The 20,425-nt window shown below is 43.9% G+C and overlaps 1 protein-coding gene across 9 annotated transcripts in view; it reads left to right on the top strand.

The window, feature by feature from the left end:
* The first annotated feature begins 323 nt into the window (after positions 1-323).
* LOC109889480 (ras association domain-containing protein 8) overlaps positions 324-20,425 on the top strand; it is a 57,196-nt gene continuing 37,094 nt past the window's right edge. For 3 of the 9 annotated variants that reach the window (XM_031822902.1, XM_031822907.1, XM_031822905.1), the window contains exons 1-3: positions 324-551; positions 4,824-4,931; positions 14,324-14,409. The gene's annotated coding sequence lies outside the window, so the exon portion shown is untranslated. Of the gene's footprint in view, positions 552-4,823; positions 4,932-13,965; positions 14,410-20,425 lie in introns of those variants that run through there. The other 6 variants (XM_031822904.1, XM_031822909.1, XM_031822908.1 and 3 more) reach the window with 3 other exon arrangements.

The following is a 20,425-nucleotide window of genomic DNA, read 5'->3' on the forward strand; positions in this document are numbered from 1 at the left end:
CTCTCTTCCTCTGTCTTTTTCATAAAATCTTCTGTCTCTTCTTATTTTTGCAGTGACAAGGGATACTCTCGCTCTCTCTCGCTCTCTCTCTCTCTCTCTCTCTCTCTCTCTCTCTCTCGCGCTCTCTCTCTCTCTCTCTCACTCTCTCTCTCTCTCGCTCTCTCGCTCTCTCTCTCTCTCTCTCTCTCTCTCTCTCTCTCGCACTCTCTCTCTCTCTCGCACTCTCTATCTCTGTGTTTTTTGTGTTAAGGGAACTGCAGTCATGTGACTTTTTTGTCTCAACACAATCACCAGTGTTTGTCATTGGTCGATTTCTTTGAAAGAGCATTGGTCTCCAGGGCGACAGAGAATGGCGGCACCACTTTACTTTTCTCTCCTGCTCCCACCCCTCCCTTCCACATCACGCTGAGTGTGTGGGGGGCTCTTATTCACTCCACTGGATCAGGTAGCAGTGTAACACTCTCTCACAGTGACAGGGCTGTTTCTCTCTCTTGCTCCTCTTTCACACCACCACAGAGACCCAGACAAACGGTTGGAGTCTACTAAACAAAGTGAGTAGTTGTTGGCTTTTTGTCCCATGTTTTGCAAGTTTGCTCTGTGTCTTTTTCTGTTGGCTGTCTTTGTCAAACTGTTGCTTTCAAGAGTGTTTTAACTCATGTGAAGTAATAGACGTTGATGTCGTTCTAAGGCAGAATGTAAAAAAAAAAAAAAGATAAAACCAGTCTGCAATTGAACTTTTTGTTTGCTTATGTGGCATTCACATTGTCTTCTGGCAACTGATGAAAAATGCTCTTACCAGTAGCTTATCTATTAAAGACATTACCATGGTAACGACAAGAGCAGAGCAATCACTTGAGTGTCTAAAGGTGAATGCAGGTCTAACATTGGCACAAATGTCTTGTCTTCATACCAGGTGAGGGTACATTTTTCAAAGCTCTCATGTAGGCTATTTACATTCTGAACATCTTTAAGGAGCCATAGAGTCATGTTGTTATTATTGCATGCTGACTAATAATCAATGAGTATGATTCATTTTCTGGCTAGATTGATGGTGGATTTCCTTTCCATGGGAAATAAAAAATGGACAGGTAATTTTGGTGTAAAGCTGCATTAGCCCTAAGTTAGTTGTCTTAATTTCAGTGAAAGTCTATGGAATTTTTATTTTATTTAAACTGATGGCGTGACATCTGTGGTCTCAAGATTTGTGTTCTTAAAATCATTGGGTCGTATTGGTCGTGCAGTAGAGAAAGCTACGATCTTGAGACTGCAGCTGTGAGCTGTCTGTGTTCCTTTGGCCTTGTCCCGACACAATCTTTGGGCTGTGTCTGTGAATTAGGCCACTTTCTCACATTTTTGCATGGCAACCGCCTTCAAGTGTTGTCCTCTTTTGGCTGTGTTTGGTATCCGTGACAACGCCAGAAGCAGAGCTCTCAGCCACTCCCACAGGTGCACTCTTGTCTTGTCTGTCTAATGGCCAGAGGATCTACTGTTACACACACACACACTGCTCGATTGACCTGGTTGTCCTGTGATACTTGACCTGCGCAGATCAGTCAGTTATCAGTTCCTACACAATAGAGCGGACATACCAGGTTCATTTCAGCATATTTTTAGTCAGGGGAGACCAGTCGGGGGAGAGGTTATACTCAGAGCTGGGTTGCTGATATTAGAGACTGTATTGCTTGTCTGTGTCTTGTATGGGAAGGCTAATGTACGGGAGGCAGACTGGCTGGATCTAGACTAGACAGGGAGGCTAATGTACGGGAAGCAGACTGGCTGGATCTAGACTAGACAGGGAGGCTAATGTACGGGAAGCAGACTGGCTGGATCTAGACAGGGAGGCTAATGTACGGGAGGCAGACTGGCTGGATCTAGACAGGGAGGCTAATGTACGGGAGGCAGACTGGCTGGATCTAGACAGGGAGGCTAATGTACCGGAGGCAGACTGGCTGGATCTAGACAGGGAGGCTAATGTACCGGAGGCAGACTGGCTGGATCTAGACAGGGATGCTAATGTACCGGAGGCAGACTGGCTGGATCTAGACAGGGAGGCTAATGTACCGGAGGCAGACTGGCTGGATCTAGACAGGGAGGCTAATGTACCGGAGGCAGACTGGCTGGATCTAGACAGGGAGGCTAATGTACCGGAGGCAGACTGGCTGGACAGTTTGGGAAACAGCTGTTCTGTGACGAGTGAATAATTGTTTATCTACTCAAGATTTTAAGTGTGTTTGTTTGTGTGTGTGTGCGCCCCCATGAGTGTGAGTGTGTGTGGGCTCACAGGAAGCTGTGGTGGAGTGTGTCATGGCTTTATCTATCCGTAGACATTAATACTTGACTAAGAAGAAACGGGGACTTGGGCCGCGTTGTTGCTCCCTGCTGCATGGTGCTTTGTATGATGTCACCCCTGGTGGTGTTAGGCAAAGCAGTGTTTCTGTAGATTCTTTAGGCTACTAGATTATTTTTATGCCAGGTTCTGATGAGCCCTTTTACACTACCACTCTCTAGAATATGAGACGTACGGCATATTGTGAGGATGATATCTATAAAATAAATGTGCAGTAGAACAATACAAGTCCATTATGTGAGTGGAGACAGTGTCATGTTCCCCAGGCTGGCGGTTTTGTGGAGAGGGAAGGGAAGGGTGAGGGTGGGACGTACACTGACTCAACCAGCCACCCCACTGCACACACAGCAAGATGAATCATTTGATCCACAGAAGAGAAAGAGAAGTGGAGTGAAAGCCATTGAGACTTATTGTTCTAACAATAGATAGCCCTTTCCCCAAACATCAGAGAGAGAGAGAGAGAATGGCACAGACAGACAGACAGGGAGACGGACGGACAGGGAGACGGACGGACAGGGAGACGGACGGACGGACAGGGAGACGGACGGACGGACAGGGAGACGGACGGACAGGGAAACGGACGGACGGACGGACAGGGAGACGGACGGACGGACAGGGAGACGGACGGACGGACAGGGAGACGGACGGACGGACGGACAGGGAGACTGACGGACAGGGAGACTGACGGACAGGGAGACTGACGGACAGACAGACAGACGGACATACAGACAGACGGACATACAGACAGACGGACATACAGACAGACAGACAGACAGATGGACAGGGGTGAGGGGGAGACAGACAGACAGACAGGGGGAGAGGGAGACAGGGGAGAGGGAGACAGGGGGAGACAGGGAAAACAGGGGGAGACAGGGAAAACAGGGGGAGACAGGGAAAACAGGGGGAGACAGGGAGACAGGGGGAGAGGGAGAACCAGACAGAGACAGGGCGTCAGTGCCTGCATTAGGGGACCTCACACACTCTCTGTTAGTCTTACTCTGTGTTTTTGTTCACCCCTGACCTCTGAACTCTAATCACCTGACTGGTCCATTTGCCCTAACCGGGAGTTCATGCCCTTCCACTACCAAAGCACATGCACCCCCACATGAGGATCTGTCTTTTTCAGCCATCTATTTCCTGTGTTTGAGGGTTACAAAATCCACTTGTCACTTAAATCTGGCTGGATTGATTGCTTTCATTTTACTCCTGCGACCCTTTCATACTCTTGCTTGTGTTGTTTTTTCTGCTGAAATGTTTGTAATGACCTGTCAAACACACCCCGTGAGTGGCTAAAATGGGCTGAATGGAATACATTATCTTTCTGTTGCATCTATAAGAATGCTAAAGCTTGGTCAAGGATTTAATGCATTGTCTTGACACTTAGATGAAAAGAAAGGTTCCCTTTTATTTTGAAAAAGTAATAATTCAATACAGTTGAAATGTTTACAAATTAGATGCGCTGAAATGAAACCACCCCCGAAAATGAACACTTGGATTATAGTGATATTATGTCTGGTCTCGCAAACAATGTAAAGTATGTATATATAGGTGTAATCTAGAGCCAAGCCTGTTGATTTTTAATCTGAGGGCATCCTGCTATTGACACACGTAGAATTTTGCAACAACAACCGCAATTAATGAAGCAGTCTAGACAGCTAGGTCTAGACAGCTCAGGTGAGTGCAGTAGGTCTAGACAGAGCAGGTGAGTGCAGTAGGTCTAGACAGAGCAGGTGTGTGCAGTAGGTCTAGACAGAGCAGGTGAGTGCAGTAGGTCTAGACAGAGCAGGTGAGTGCAGTAGGTCTAGACAGCAGGTGAGTGCAGTAGGTCTAGACAGAGCAGGTGAGTGCAGTAGGTCTAGACAGAGCAGGTGAATGCAGTAGGTCTAGACAGAGCAGGTGAGTGCAGTAGGTCTAGACAGAGCAGGTGAGTGCAGTAGGTCTAGACAGAGCAGGTGAGTGCAGTACATCTAGACAGAGCAGGTGAGTGCAGTAGGTCTAGACAGAGCAGGTGAGTGCAGTAGGTCTAGACAGAGCAGGTGAGTGCAGTAGGTCTAGACAGAGCAGGTGAGTGCAGTAGGTACAGCCCTGTTCCACCCCTTTATATTAATTAAGTAATATATGCAAATATACCCAGTATATTTATGCAAATGAGGCACATATAATTTTCTTTATTTTAACACAAAATATAAAACAATTGTGTGTGTGTGTGTGTGTGTGTGTGTGTGTGTGTGTTTATTTGATCATCTGTCTGTCCATCTCTGTCTGTTTATCCATCTTTCTCTCTCTCCCTCACTTGCTTGTCCCTCACTTGCTTGTCTTTCTGTTTCTCCCTCTGTCTGGCCTGGCGGTTTGTTATCCCACTCACCCCCACCACCAGAACTCCCACAATGCAGAGGAGCTGAGGGTTGGGGCTTGGGGTCAGTGTGTGATTTGAGCGTACTGTTGACTTAAACTGGCTTTTGTGTTCCACACTGAGGTGCTCCATGCATGACTGAGCGAGAGAGCCCTTCCCTGCACTGGCTGTGGGATGACACCAAACTGGTCTAGACTGGATGACAGCAGAGGAAGAGATACAGGCTACCAGGTTCGCTTCTCTCTTTCCTATTGTTGACCTGATATATGAACCGTTTTAATGCACAGACAAGACAATGGCCTGTTGTAGTAGTACAGATGAAATGAGGTGGGATTATTATTAGGGATGCACGATATCGGTGAACATATCGGAATCGGACGATATTATCTAAAAATGCCAACATCGGTATCGACCCGATGTCTAGTTTAACGGCGATGTTAAAAACCGATGTCAAAGCTAACGTGCATACCTATATAACGTAATAACACCACGTAAAATTTTGCGCTACACGTGCAACACAGCATTCCTAACCTAGCCCACACAATGTCTGCTGTGTGGATCGAGCAGTCAACAAGTCGAGCAGTCATTTAAAGAGTAAGAACATTTCAGCGAGACAACTCAAAGGCGAGATCATGGAATTCATTGCTCTTGAAAATCAACCATTCTCTGTCGTGGGTGATGTTGGCTTTTACCAACTGGTCGAGCACCAGTACACACTACCAAGTGCGCTGTTTTTCAGATGTTGCACTACCGGAGTTACACAGTAATAGCGTCACTGCTATTAGCTTCACGACATACTTACTATGGAACGCCGTATGGGTCATTGCATGTTAAAAAAGATACAGTGGCACTGTCTAAGCTGTACAAAAAAGTCTGCAAACAAGCAAACACTGGCCACAAACGATGTGTTTACAATACCGCATTGGTAATAAAGCATTATTTGTTCGACCGCAACTTCTGGGGTAGCTGGCTTTAGCTTGGTAACTAGCTAGCACCAATACAACCAGCCTGAAAACAATGACCAGTAGAAACTGCAGTTATTTTCATTATTCTTAGCAATGATTTAGGAATCCTTGTGAGTAAGTATTAGCTAGGTTGCCATTTGATGTTCGCCTATTGAAATTGAACTTCAGTTCATGCAAATAAATAACTAGCCAGCTACTTAACCCTGTTGCCCAAAGCGAACGTTATACGCAGCCAGCTAGCTTCATCTGGCTAGTGAGACTCGACCGAATCGGGATATGTGTTGTGAAGCTAGCCACAATAAGGATTAGGCACAATAGTGGAATTTGCGGTTTTCCTTCAAAGTAAAAGTATGTCATTGACAGTGATGCAAATGAATACAAATATTATAATTATTTTATTTTGAAGGCTAACCACAAAGTCCACTATTGTGGCTAATCCTTATTGTGGCTAGCTTCACAAAGATGGGTCGGACCACCATTAATCAAATAAGATCTGTCTTATAAATTAGGGTTATTTTAGATGATGACACCTAGCTATATAGTTAGCTAGCTACTGAAACAGATTGTCATGTTATTTGACCCAAACGGAGTTCCATAGAAATCCTGGTTGAGAATGAAATGACTGAACAAATGAACAACAAAACAGCACAGCAAGTAAGTGAAATAAATATGTTTAGATGATGTTTTCTGGTAATGGGGACATACACTTGAAGTCGGAAGTTTACATACACTTAGGTTGGAGTCATTAAAACTCGTTTTTCAACCACTACACAATTTTCTTGTTAACAAACTGTAGTTTTGGCAAGTTTGTTAGGACACCTACTTTTTAAATTTGAATTTTACCCCTTTTTCTCCCCAATTTCATGGTATCCAATTGTTAGTAGCTACTATCTTGTCTCATCGCTACAACTTCCGTACTGGCTCGGGAGAGACGAAGTTTGAAAGTCATGCGTCCTCCGATACACAACTCAACCAAGCCGCACTGCTTCTTAACACAGCGCGCATCCAACTCAGAAGCCAGCCGCACCAATGTGTCGGAGGAAACACCAAGCAAACTTCCAAAGTTGTGGCAAAATGGCTTAAGGACAACAAAGTCAAGGTATTGAAGTGGCCATCACAAAGCCCTGACCTCTGTCAGGAGGAATGGGCCAAAATTCACCCATTGTGGGAAGCTGTGGGAAGCTTGTGGAAGGCTACCCAAAACGTTTGACCCAAGTTAAACCATTTAAAGGCAATGCTACCAAATGCTAATTGAGCGTATGTGAACTTCTGACCCACTGGGAATGTGATGAAAGAAAGAAAAACTGAAATAAATTGTTCTCTCTACTATTATTCTGACATTTCACATTCTTAAATTAAAGTGGTGATCCTAACTGACCTAAGACTGAGAATTTTTACTAGGATTAAATGTCAGTAATAGTGAAGAACTGAGTTTAAATGTATTTGGCTACGGTGCATATAAACTTCCGACTTCAACTGTATGTAAATGCCAACAAAATAACAGTTTGGTTAGTGTGGTGTGTGTGTGTGTGTGTCAGTTAAGAACAAATTCTTATTTACAATGATGGCCCGGACGACGCTGGGCCAATTGTGCGCCGCCCTATAGGACTCCCAATCATGGCCAGATGTGATACAGCCGGAATTCGAACCAACAACTGTTGTGACACCTCTTGCACTGAGATGCAGTGCCTTAGACCACTGCGTCCATGTGTGTGTGTGTTAACTGTTTAACTGTACTAGAATGCTTAAAATGCCACAAAAATTTTCAATATCGGTTATCAGTATCGGTATCGTTTTTTTTACAAGGAAAATATTGGATATCGGTATCGGCCAAAAATGTCATATCGATGCATCACTAATTATTACGATTTCCTAATGAGATCATAAAGATAGACTTACATTGTTCCCTGATTGAGCCAGGTTTCAGGGCATTGAGCCAGGTTTCAAGGCATTGAGCCAGATTTCAGGTCATTGAGTCGGATTTCAGGTCATTGAGCCAGATTTCAGGTCATTGAGCCAGGTTTCAGGTCATTGAGCCAGGTTTCAAGTCATTGAGCCAGGTTTCAAGGCATTGAGCCAGGTTTCAAGTCATTGAGCCAGGTTTCAGGTCATTGAGCCAGGTTTCAGGTCATTGAGCCAGGTTTCAGGTCATTGAGCCAGGTTTCAAGGCATTGAGCCAGGTTTCAGGTCATTGAGCCAGGTTTCAGGACATTGAGGCAGGTTTCAAGGCATTGAGCCAGGTTTCAAGGCATTGAGCAAGTTTTCAGGGCATTGAGCCAGGTTTCAAGGCATTGAGCCAGGTTTCAGGGCATTGAGCCAGGTTTCAGGGCATTGAGCCAGGTTTTCTGCCTATATTTAAGAGTAAACCATGCAAAGACTTAAGAGAAAGCCATCCAGCCCATCTTAATGATACACTGAGCAGAGCTACAATGCAGGAGCAATAGTTTGACCCTGACCGTAATGATAGCTCTGCTAGGAAGGAAAAACAAAACATTACTATTACCTTGGTCTTACTTACCCTGAACATGTCTATGTCAACAAAAGTTCAAAACTCAGAGTGTGTCATTGCAATCCTGGGATGGCTTCAATTGGACAAACAATGAAGCAAACATTGGAAAAAAGGAAAAACAATATCAATGTTCTTATTGGACTGTAGTCCCTTTTTAGGTATTTTTTTTTTCTCATGTTTGCTCCTATTGAACAGGACCCTGTCTGATTCTACTTCTTGTTTGTTTTAAAGACCTGTCCCACTGGGCACAGATGTCCGTTCAATGTCCAGTTTTGATTTACATTTGGTTGAGTTGTCAACTAACGTGAATTCACAGTGAAATCAACAAACGTTTTCACCATGTTATTGGATTTTGGTTAAAAAGTGGGTGAAAAAAAGACGACATGCCCTGACGTTGATGACTTTTTGCAAATCAATTTTTTTTTCCATCGTTGATTTTCGGGGGTTGGAATGACGTGGAAACAAGGATGATTTAACCAGTTTTTGCCCAGTGCGGTGTCTATCTGTCCTGTTCCCACTTGCTGAATGAGGTTTTCTGGGAAACGGGGGAACAAGAGAGGGAGGTCTAATCTCTGAAGAGGGGGAGGGGAGACAGTTGAGCCTTAGACAATGCTATTCAAGACTGATGCAGAACAGCCCCCCCAAAAAAACTCGGCCCACTACCCTCCGCAGGACCTAATTGAGAGAGTCCCAGGAAAGACCTCATTCTCAAATCAAACAAATGTTATTGGTTGCGTACACATATTTAGCAGATGTTATGGAGGGTGTAGCTAAATGCTTGTGTTCCTAGCTCCAACAGTGCAGTAATACCTAACAATACAGAACAATGCACACAATCCAGACCATACAAATAAAGGAATGAAGAAATATAGAATATTAGAACGAGCAATGTACAATATATGATTAGAAAATGTGTGCACAGCAGTACTTATATAGAATGAGCCGTGTCTAGAATACAGTATATACAATACATATGAAGTGGGTAAAACAGTATGTAAACATTATTAAAGTGAGCAGTGTTCAATGCCTATGTACATAGGGCAGCATTGTCTAAGGTGCAGGGTCGAGTACCGGGTAGTTGCCGGCTAGTAACAGTGGCTAAAGTTTAGGGCAGGGTACTGGGCAGAGGCCGGCTAAAATACTTGAAAGTACTACTTAATTCGTTTTTGGGGGTTATCTGTACTTTACTTTTACTTTACTACATTCCTAAAGAAAATTATGTACTTTTTACTCCATACATTTTTCATGACATGCAAAAGTACATTTTTTATGTTTGTCAGGTCAGGAAAATGGTCTAATTCACACACTTATCAAGAAAACATCCCTGGTCATCCCTACCGCCTCTGATCTGGTGGACTCACTAAACACATGCTTTGTTTGTAAATGATGTCTAAGTGTTGGACTGTGCCCCTTGTTATCCGTCAATACAAATGCTGCTGTCTGGTTTTAGAAATGTTTTACTATTTTACTTTTTATACTTAAGTATATTTTAGGAATTCCATTTACTTTTGATACTTAAGTATATTTTAGGAATTCCATTTACTTTTGATACTTAAGTATATTTTAGGAATTCCATTTACTTTTTATACTTAAGTATATTTAAAACCAAATACTTTTCAACTTTTACTAAAGTAGGATTTTACTGGGTGACTCACTTTTACTTGAGTCATTTTCTATTACGGTATCTTCACTTTTACTCAAGTATGACAATTGGGTATTTTTTCTACCACTGGCTAGTGGTGACTATGTAAGAGTCTGATGGCCTGGAGATAGAAGCTGTTTTTCAGTCTCGGTCCCAGCTTTGATGCACCTGTACTGTCTCTGCCTTTTTGATGGTTGCTGGGTAAACAGGCAGTGGCTCGGGTGGCTGAAGTCCTTGATGATTTTCTTGGTGTTCCTGTGACACTGGGTACTGTAGATGTCTTGGAGGGCAGGCAGTGTGGTCCTGGTGATGAGTTGTGCTGACCACACCATCCTCTGGAGAGCCCCGTGGTTCTGGACGGTGAAGTTGCCGTACCAGGCGGTGATACATCCTGACAGGATGCTCTCAATGGTGCATCTGTAGAAGTTTGTGAGGGTTTTAGAGGCCAAGCCGAATTTCTTCAGACTCCTGACTTTGAAGAGGCACTGTTGTGCCTTCTTCACCACACTTTGTCTGTGTGTATAGACCATTTCAAGTTGTCAGTGATGTGCAAGCCGAGGAACGTGAAGTTTTTCACCCTCTCCGCTGCAGCCCCGTCGATGTAGATGGGGCGTACTCTCTCTGCTGTCTCCTGAAGTCCACAATCAACTCCTTCACAGAACCCAGCTGCACAGGGCTGGGTTCAGACCCAGGGCCCCGAGCTTATTGATGAGCCTGGAGGGCAATAAGGTGTTGACGGCTGAGCTGTAGTCGATGAACAGCATTCTTACATAGGTTATCCTCTTGTCCAGATGGGATTGGGCAGTGTGCAGTGGGATGGCAACTCCGTCATCCTTGGATCTGTTGGGATGGTATAGAAATTGTAGTGGGTCTAGGATGTCGGGTAAGGTGGAGGTGATATGATCCTTAAAACTTCTTTCGGATCATTGGGACGCTAGCGACAACATCCGGTGAAATTGCAGAGCGTGAAATATATATATTTTTTAAGTAGTAATATTAAACATTCATAAAAATACAAGTGTTGTACACCATTCTTTAGCTTAGAATCTTGGTAATCGAACCGCTTTGTCCGATTTACAATGGGCTTTATGGCGAAAGCATAGCATTTGATCATCTGAGGACAGCGCCTCAGCCACTTCCTGCATTAACATGAATTCATAACCTGCACAGGTGTCTCAAAAATAGTGCTAAAATAAATCACTTACCTCTGAAGATCTTCATCTTTTTGCAATCCAAAGGGTCCCAGTTACACAATGAATGGTCGTTTTGTTCGATAAAGTCCTTTATATCCCCAAAAAGTCAGTTTAGTTGACGCGCTTCATTCAATAATCCGCTGGTTTCTCCTCATTCAAAATGCATACAAAATGAATCCCAAACGTTACAAATATACTTCGTCCAAACAAGTCAAACAACGTTCCTAATCAATCCTCAGGCACCCTAATATGCAAATAAACAATAAAATTGAAGACGGAAAATAGTATGTCCATTCCCGGAGATAAATAACCAAGTGCGGGCCCTCACCGGAGCCCGCCACAAACATTTTCCAACCAAGCAGAGGCATAACGAAAGTCAGAAATAGCGATGAAATAAATCACTTACCTTTTTGAAGATCTTCATCTTTTTGCAATCCAAAGGTTCCCAGTTATACAATGAATGGTAGTTTTGTTCAATAACGTCCTTCTTTATATCCCAAAAATGTCAGTTCATTTGGCGCGTTTGATTCAGAAATACACCTGTTCCAACTCGCCCAACATGCCTACAAAGGAATCTAAAAAGTTGTAGACTTCGTCCAAACAATTCAAACAACATTTCTAATCCAACCTCAGGTACCCTAATATGTAAATAATCTATACAATTTAAGACAGAATAAATTGTGTTCAATACTGGAGAAAATGATAGAGGAGCGCACACTCATTCACACGCTCCAATAGACTAGAGTCCTTCTGAGGGATACTTCGAAAGAATACAATAATTCTTAATTTTTCAAAAAACAAGCATGAAACAATTTCTAAAGACTGTTGACATCTAGTGGAAGCCATGTGAACTGCAATCTGGGTCCTAATTATTAGACCTTTCCATAGAAAAGCATTGAAAAGTCCTCCCCCTAGCCTTATAAAGAGATTGAATAAGTCCGTAAACACCTCAGCCAGCTGGTCTGTACATGCTCTGAGGACGTGGCTAGGGATGCGTCTGGCGATCCGGGTTGTGGATTTAGGAATGCTCTCTAAGTCTTTTGTGTGCTGGGACTGAACAGTGAGAGGGAGGAAATGTATCTGTATTGGGTTTGAATGTGAAATTTAAGCTTTTTTAGACATCTGTTCTTGCTTTCTTTTTGCTGGATGCAAACTGGAGGGATGGAGAAGGGGGGTGGGGTGTTGAATGTCATAGAAAAGTAGGGGTGGTTGAGGGGGAGGGATGGGCTGATGGAAAACGGAGGTATAGAGGGAGAAGGCACCCTCAGGAATGCCTGGAAGGTGACAGTGAACTCTCCTAGCCTTCAGATGGTTCATTACATCACAGGGCCCACAACTAATCCAACTTGCCCTGTCCAGTTGGCTCTGTTTGACTTTTGGGATTTCCCAACTAAGTTGGCCCTAATCGTTAGGAAAAAGACTGACTCCTTGAAATTGTCCCTTTAAAAAGTTACTTCCCTCTGACACCTTCTGCTTTTCTCACCCTGGCCACTGTCAGCTGAACCTCTAGGGTACTCTCCCTTTACTGTAGAAGTGGCCTACTGTATGTTTGTGTGAGAGAGAATTACAGGCAGGATCTGTTGTGCATCTCAGCTCTTAAATGTGTCAAAAGCTTGTGTCTCAGATGTGTCTCAGATGTAAGCAAACTCACATCTATAGTTCTGGCTGAAGTAAAAAGCTGGGCCTAGCCTCGTCTAAATGGTATTACGTTTGGGACACGGGCTATTGCAAGAAAAACATAGACCAATCCTTTTGCATTTTAGTGTCAATGTGTCTGTGTTTGTGAATGTGTTTAGCTAAAGATGGTTATGAATCATATCAGGTTAGTCTGTAAATTAATCTAATGCTCAGTCTGTCTGTTGATTTCCACACAACACAATCTAATTGGTCTGGCATGGTTCCAAACCCAGCCTAAGTAGCTTAGCAGAACAAGACACGCACACACACACGGCCTCTAAGGTGCAGGGTTGAGTACTGGGTGGTAGCCGGCTAGTAACAGTGACTAAAGTTCAGGGCAGGGTACTGGCCGAAGACCAGCTACTGGTGACTATTTGACAGTCTAATGGCCTGGAGATAGAAGTTGTTTTTCAGTCTCCCGGTTTACCTCTATTTTTTCTGCTTACAAGATGGTAGAGGGGTGAACAGGCCATGGCTCAGGTGTCTGAAGTCCTTGATGATCTTCTTGGCCTTCCTGTAACACCGGGTGCTGTACAATAGATGTCCTGGAGGGCAGGACGTATGTGTGTGTTCCCAACCCAAATGGTCAGGTTTGCCCTGCACTCCCTGGGAGAGGCTCCCTCACTGTTTAAACACACACTCACCTTTACACACACACACACACACACACCTTTACACACACACACACCTTTACACACACCTTTACACACACACACACACCTTTACACACACACACACACCTTTACACACACACACACACACACACACACACACACACACACACACCTTTACACACACACACACCTTTACACACCTTTACACACACCTTTACACACACACACACACACACCTTTACACACACACACACACACACACACCTGGACATGGGACTGTGACCTCATTCCAGGAAGAGAACATCACCTGAGAGACTCATTTACATAGTCAGCTGTTCATGTGACCAGAGGCCAGAGGGAGGAAGTCTACTTCCTCAGGTAGTATGTACACAAACACACACAAATAAATACACACACATACACTATGCAGTGTACGGTGTGAATATTAAGACAGTTCAATACAGCAAATTACATTCTGAGTGTGTTATTAAGAGTGAAAGAGAAAGGCAGAGAGAGAGAGAGAGACTCCTCTACTAACCACTACCTGGAGAGGGGGAGGGGCCTGCCCTGTCAGCAGAGTGTCAGGAGAGAGAGCTAGAGGGAGAGAGCTAGAGAGAGAGAGAGCTAGAGAGAGAGAGCTAGAGAGAGAGAGAGCTAGAGAGAGAGAGAGCTAGAGAGAGAGAGCTAGAGAGAGAGAGCGAGAGAGAGAGAGAGAGAGAGAGAGAGAGAGAGAGAGAGCACGAGAGAGGCTTAGCAGTCTCAGATCTTTGCTGTGGTGAGAACATCCAGGAGAGCTGCATTCCTGAAGCAGCCAGCGAACGAGTGAGGGAGACAGATAGATAGAAACCGGAAAGGGAGAGGAAAAATAGAAACAGAGGAGTACCGACAGACAGATCGGTTTAATCTCCAGCCACCTCATCTGACTCTGACCCCTGCTGGACTTTACCTCCCCTGAAACACTCACTCACTCACTCACTCCCTCCCTCTTTTGTTGGGACTACACTTCCTGATCCCACTCTCCAGAGCTCGGAGGAGCGAGTGGAATCTACCTGAAAGAGAAAAAGCTAGAACGAGAGCGAGAGTTGAGAAGGAAGACATTTCCACACCTGGTGAGTGTGACACATTTTGTTCTGGGAAAGAGCGTGTGTGTTTCTCTGCGTGAGTGTGTGTGTTTGTATGAGGGAGTTTATGTGTTTGAATTTTTGTGAGGAAGTTTTTTAAATATTCTAATTGCATCATATTGTGTTTGAGTAAAAGCTTACCCAGAAGTGCAAGTTTGGGTAGAAAACCAAAAGATTTGACTCATGATGAAAATAATAGTGTGGTCATCCTCACAATTCAAGCCAGTCCTCCATGAAAGTAATTCAGTTTGTCTTTCTTTTCACTTGATTTGTGTCCTGGAAACGGACCTTTGTGTGTGGTTTATTCCCTTAAAAACATGTCTAGAGTAGTTACTGCTAGAACAAGGAAAACATTAGGCTATTTCAATTCTAATGGTTTCAATGTTATGGTCTCTTGTGGTCTTCGATGGTAAAAGACCCAAATGCATAAGACTGCCATGCAATTACATTATTTTATTTTATTTTAGTCTCTAGCCCATTTCTCCATCAACGTTTTGGGCTTGTAGGAAAAGTCTTCAGAGAGCTGTCACTAGTTGGACTAATACATATGCCATTTAGCAGTCGCGTTTATCCAAAGTGACTCTTACAGACATGCCAAAATAAATATTTCATATGGGTGGACCCGGTAATTGAATCCACAACCCTGGTGGCACAAACGCCATGCTCTACCAACAGAGCCACACTGGACCATACAGGACTTTTCAGGGAAAGTTTGGTTGAAGCATTAGGTTGCTAAAAGACGGACAAACTGAATTACTTTCATGGAGGACTGGAATGAATTGTGAGGATGACCACACAATTTATTTTCAAAGGAAATGTTGTGTTCTCTGAACAGGGGAGAATCAGGAGCTGCAGGTAGCCTAGTGGTTAGAGCGTTGGCCCAGTAACTGAAAGGTTGCTAGATTGAATCCCTGAGCTGACAATGTAAAATCTGTCATTCTGCCTCTGAACAAGTCAGTTAACCCACTGTTCCTAGGCCGTCATTGTAAATATGAATTTGTTCTTAACTGACTTGTCTAGTTAAATAAAGGTTGAAAAAAATCACCAGATTGACAAGGAATACATTGCATAGTAGGGAGAAGTAATACTCCAAGCTGCAGCTTCAAACTACTTGTCAAACATAGAGAACTGATACTGTATGTTGGATTGGCATAGGGTGTGGGGTGTCCATGTGTGGCATATCTTACTCATTGGTAGGAATAAGTTTGATCCAAATCAGATGCTGGGTACTATATTTACTATATATCATGAATCCTATAAATAAAACGGGGAAATTTGGGTGCAATCAATTAGCTTAATTTCACAAAGATCTAATTATATTTCAACAAAATAATGTTTCAGGAATGCTAATCATATCTGTTAATTACTCCAGAAATGACTTGAGAACAATCTGAGATGGTGTGTGTCAAAATCCTCCTCCTCCTTCGTGTGTGTATGTATGTATGTGAGTGTGTGTGTGCTCAGTGTCCCTGATCAGGCTACTGTGTCCTTAAATGTATCTGTTGGTGCTAAGCCCACTCCTCTGTAACATGGCACAACCTGGAACTGTCTGTCCAACCCGTGTGTGTACTGGTGTGTATGTGTGTGTCTGTATGTCTATTCGTGTGTGTGTGAGAAGGCATGATAAAGCCATGGGTGTCTCTTCCACAGCCTGCACGTCACCAAGCTCTTTTTATCCTCACAGATTAAAGATCGATAGATGGAGGGCTACACATGCTATAACATAACTCATTATCCTAGCCTATGTGTGTGTGTGTTTAGAGATAGCGTCTTATTATGTGTCTGTAGTTGTTGTCTTGTCCTGTGGATCGATGAGGGAGCCAGAGAGAAAAAGAGAGGTGATTTTAATTCCTGGCTTACCCTGAGACAAGCATATCGCTACATCCGCAATAACATCTGCTAAATATGTGTATGCAAAACAACAAAATGGATTTGATTTGAGTAAACAGCCATACTTCATGTGTTATCTGTGTGTGCATGTCTGTTTAAACTACCAACGGGACATTAAAAACTGTAATATCTTACAGGCTGACTACACCGCTCGCATGGCGTGCGCGAGCAATGCAAAATAAATGTAGAAATCTATATTATTCAATTATTGCACCCACACTGCTTGCGCGCGCCAATAGAAGTCAGATCTATTTGTGACGCAGATCGCGCTGCAAGTCCTGCCTCTTCCATCTCCTCATTGGTTTATAGAAGCAGCTACCCATGTGCCATCTCCTCATTGGTTATACCCACGTGGCAGTAATGCACCTAATTTATGAAAGTTGCCAATTGCAATAGAAGAAAAAGCCTGGAAGGAGGAGAGATGACTAGAAATGATTCAGTTGACCGTTTTATATGTGGATTAATTGGCGGAGTAGACGACCTTGTGCATTTCAGGTAATATAGCAACTCAATGTTTATATCCCAGGACAAATTAGCTAGCAACAGCAAGCTAGCTCAATAGGACAAATTAGCTAGCAAGTGCAATATCAAGTGCAAGCTAGCTAAATTGCCATAAATGTTTAATGCTTTTCGACCTGTAATATAATTGGTTCAGAGTTAAAAAAAATATTTTGACCTGCGTGTCGTGATCGCGTTTGGTGTTGGGGGACAAAATAAATGTATAAACAATGGCTCACGCGCGCAGCCGGTTTGGGTTCTGTGTTATGTTTCACCGAGTCGTGGCTGAACGACGACATGAAGAATATACAGCTGGCTGGTTTTACACTGTATTGGCAGGATTGAACAGCAACCTCTGGTCAGACAAGGGGTAGCGATGTATATTTGTAAACAACAGCTGGTGCACGATATCTGTCTCAAGGTTTTGCTCACCTAAGGTAGAGTATCTCATGATAAGCTGTAGACCACACTATCAACCAAGAGAATTGTCATCTGTATTTTTTGTAGCTGTCTACATACCACCACAGACTGATGTTGGAACTAAGACCGCACTTAATGAGCTGTATATCGCCATAAGCAAACAGAAAAACGCTCATCCAGAAGCGGCGCTCGTAGTGGCCGAGGACTTTAATGCAGGGAAACTTAAATACATTTTACCAAATCTCTACCAGCATGTTAAATGTGCAACCATCTCTGGATGGCATTGAGGAGTACACCACATGAGTCACTGGCTTCATTAATAAGTGCATTGATGACGTCGTCCCCACAGTGATCGTACGTACATACCCCAACCGGAAGCCATGGATTACAGGCAACATCCGCACTGAGCTAAAGGGTAGAGCTGCCGCTTTCAAGGAGCGGGACTCTAACCGGAAAGCTTACAAGAAATCCCGCTATGCTCTTCGATGAACCATCAAACAAGCAAAGTGTCAATACAGGACTAAGATCGAATCGTACTACACCGGCTCCGATGCTCGTCGGATGTGGCAGGGCTTGCAAACTATTACAGACTACAAACGGAAGCACAGGCGAGAGCTGCCCAGTGACACGAGCCTACCAGATGAGCTAAATTACTTTTATGCTCGCTTTCGAGGCAAGTAACACTGAAATGTGCATGAGAGCATCAGCTGTTCCCGATGACTGTGTGATCACGCTCTCCGCAGCCGATGTGAGTAAGACCTTTAAACAGGTCAACATTCACAAGACCACAGGGCCAGACGGATTTACCAGGATGTGTACTGCGAGCATGCGCTGACCAACTGACAGGTGTCTTCACTGATATTTTCAACCTTTCCCTGTCTGAGTCTGTAATAACAACATGTTTCAAGCAGACCCTGTGCCCAAGAACACTACGGGTAACCTGCCTAACTGACTACCGACCCGTAGCACTCACGTCTGTAGCCATGAAGTGCTTTGAATGGCTGGTCATGGCTCACATCAACACCATTTTCCCAGAAACCCTAGACCCACTCCAATTTGTATACCTCCCTAACAGATCCCCAGATGATGCAATCTCTATTGCACTCCACAGTGCCCTTTCCCACCTGGACAAGGAACACTTATGTGAGAATGCTATTCACTGTTCAACACCACAGTGCTCTCAAATCTCATCACTAAGCTAAGGACCCTGGGACTAAACACCTCCCTCTGCAACTGGATCCTGGACTTCCTGACGGGCCGTGCCCAGGTGGTATGGGTAGGTAACAACATATCCGCCACGCTGATCCTCGACACGGGGGCCCCTCAGGGGTGCGTGCTCAGTCCCTTCCTGTGCTTCCTGTTCACTCATGACTGCATGGCCAGGCACGACTCCAACACCATCATTAAGTTTGTTGATGACACAACAGTGGCAGGCCTGATCACTGTCAACGGAGAGACAGCCTATAGGGAGTTGGTCAGAGACCTGGCCGTGTTGTGCCATGACAACAACCTCTCCCTCAAAGTGCTCAACGTGATCAAGACAAAGGAGATGATTGTGGACTACAGGAAAATGAGGACCGAGCACGCCCCCATTCTCATCGACGGGGCTGTAGTGGAGCAGGTTGAGAGCTTCAAGTTCTTAAGTGGGAGAACTTGCACAATTGGTGGCTGACTAAATACTTTTTTTGCCCCACTGTACCTTTTTTTTACTCAATTTTTATACACATTTCTTAAAGCATTGTTGGTTCATTAAGGGCTTGTAAATAAGCATTTCACTGTAAGGTTTCTCAGTGTGTTTAGTGTGTGACTGTGCCAGTATGCGAGTCTGTCAGTGTGTGTGTCTGTTTGTCAGTGTGTGTGAGATGGTGTCAGTGGTAATAGATGGTTGTGGAGGGAGGGAGGGAAGTGATTGTGTGTCTGTGTGTGCTTGTGGTGTGTGTGTTTTCTAAAATGAAGCACATCATCCAGCTGGCTCCTCAGTCAGTGACATCACCTCTAAGTTCCCCTCTTATCTTAGCCTGGTTGTTTAGTTCTCGTCTGTGCACACACACACACACACACACACACACACACACACAGGATTAAACCTGCACTATGGTTAATTTCCCACAACATTGGGCTGGGTGTGTTTTGAATGGAGAGAATGGAGCATCCTCTGAGGGATGGCTGTGATGTTATTTTTAATGGCCTTTTATTACGTCAGTATACATCAATGGAGAAGCATGACCCCTTTTCTCTGCCTCTGTTATGAATTGTGTGTGTATGTGTCTAGCTGTAATGTAATGCAATCTTGGTGAGTGCAGTCAGTTTCCTCTAACTCATGATGATGGTGTACATAGTGACTGTCCTCAAGCTTGTGAAGTGGTTTTGCCTGCACGACGAGACCTAGGCTACCTACTGAAAGTGGACTCAACTCAAGGCAACAGTTTAGGAATGTTTGCATGATGGAAAGTATTGCTTGTTTCTTATGTGTTTTAGCGAGTGAGTGAGTTGTGCTTGGCTCAGGAAGGAGAGCGCACTGCGGTGATAAAAGATTGATCACGTGCACTCTTCTCACTCACTCACTTACACACACACACACACACACACACACAGACACAATATCTCTTCTCTTCTTTCTCTTTCTCTTATGCTCAATGAACAATTTGACTTTGATATGTTACCTCATCAGTCCTTTCAATAAGCCATGTTTACATTGCTTTGTAAACGTGGCCCTAACTGCGTAGCAGGAACCAATAGCATTCAGTCTGTTTGTGTTTCTGGAGTGAAATGTTTGATACCAATTGCTGCAAGTTTGCATTCAGTCATCCAGTTAGAGAGAAGTTCTAATGGAAAGTCCCGGACAGTTAGGCTGTAGTCATTTAGTCATCCAGTTAGAGAGAAGTTCTAATGGAAAGTCCCAGACAGTTAGGCTGTAGTCATTTAGTCATCCAGTTAGAGAGAAGTTCTAATGGAAAGTCCCAGACAGTTAGGCTGTAGTCATTTAGTCATCCAGTTAGAGAGAAGTTCTAATGGAAAGTCCCAGACAGTTAGGCTGTAGTCATTTAGTCATCCAGTTAGAGAGAAGTTCTAATGGAAAGTCCCGGACAGTTAGGCTGTGGTCATTTAGTCATCCAGTTAGAGAGAAGTTCTAATGGAATGTCCCGGACAGTTAGGCTGTGGTCATTTAGTCCGGCAGTGAAAGAGCAAGAACTTG

This window comes from Oncorhynchus kisutch, linkage group LG4, assembly GCF_002021735.2.
Source record: "Oncorhynchus kisutch isolate 150728-3 linkage group LG4, Okis_V2, whole genome shotgun sequence".
Taxonomy (NCBI): Eukaryota; Metazoa; Chordata; class Actinopteri; order Salmoniformes; family Salmonidae; genus Oncorhynchus; species Oncorhynchus kisutch.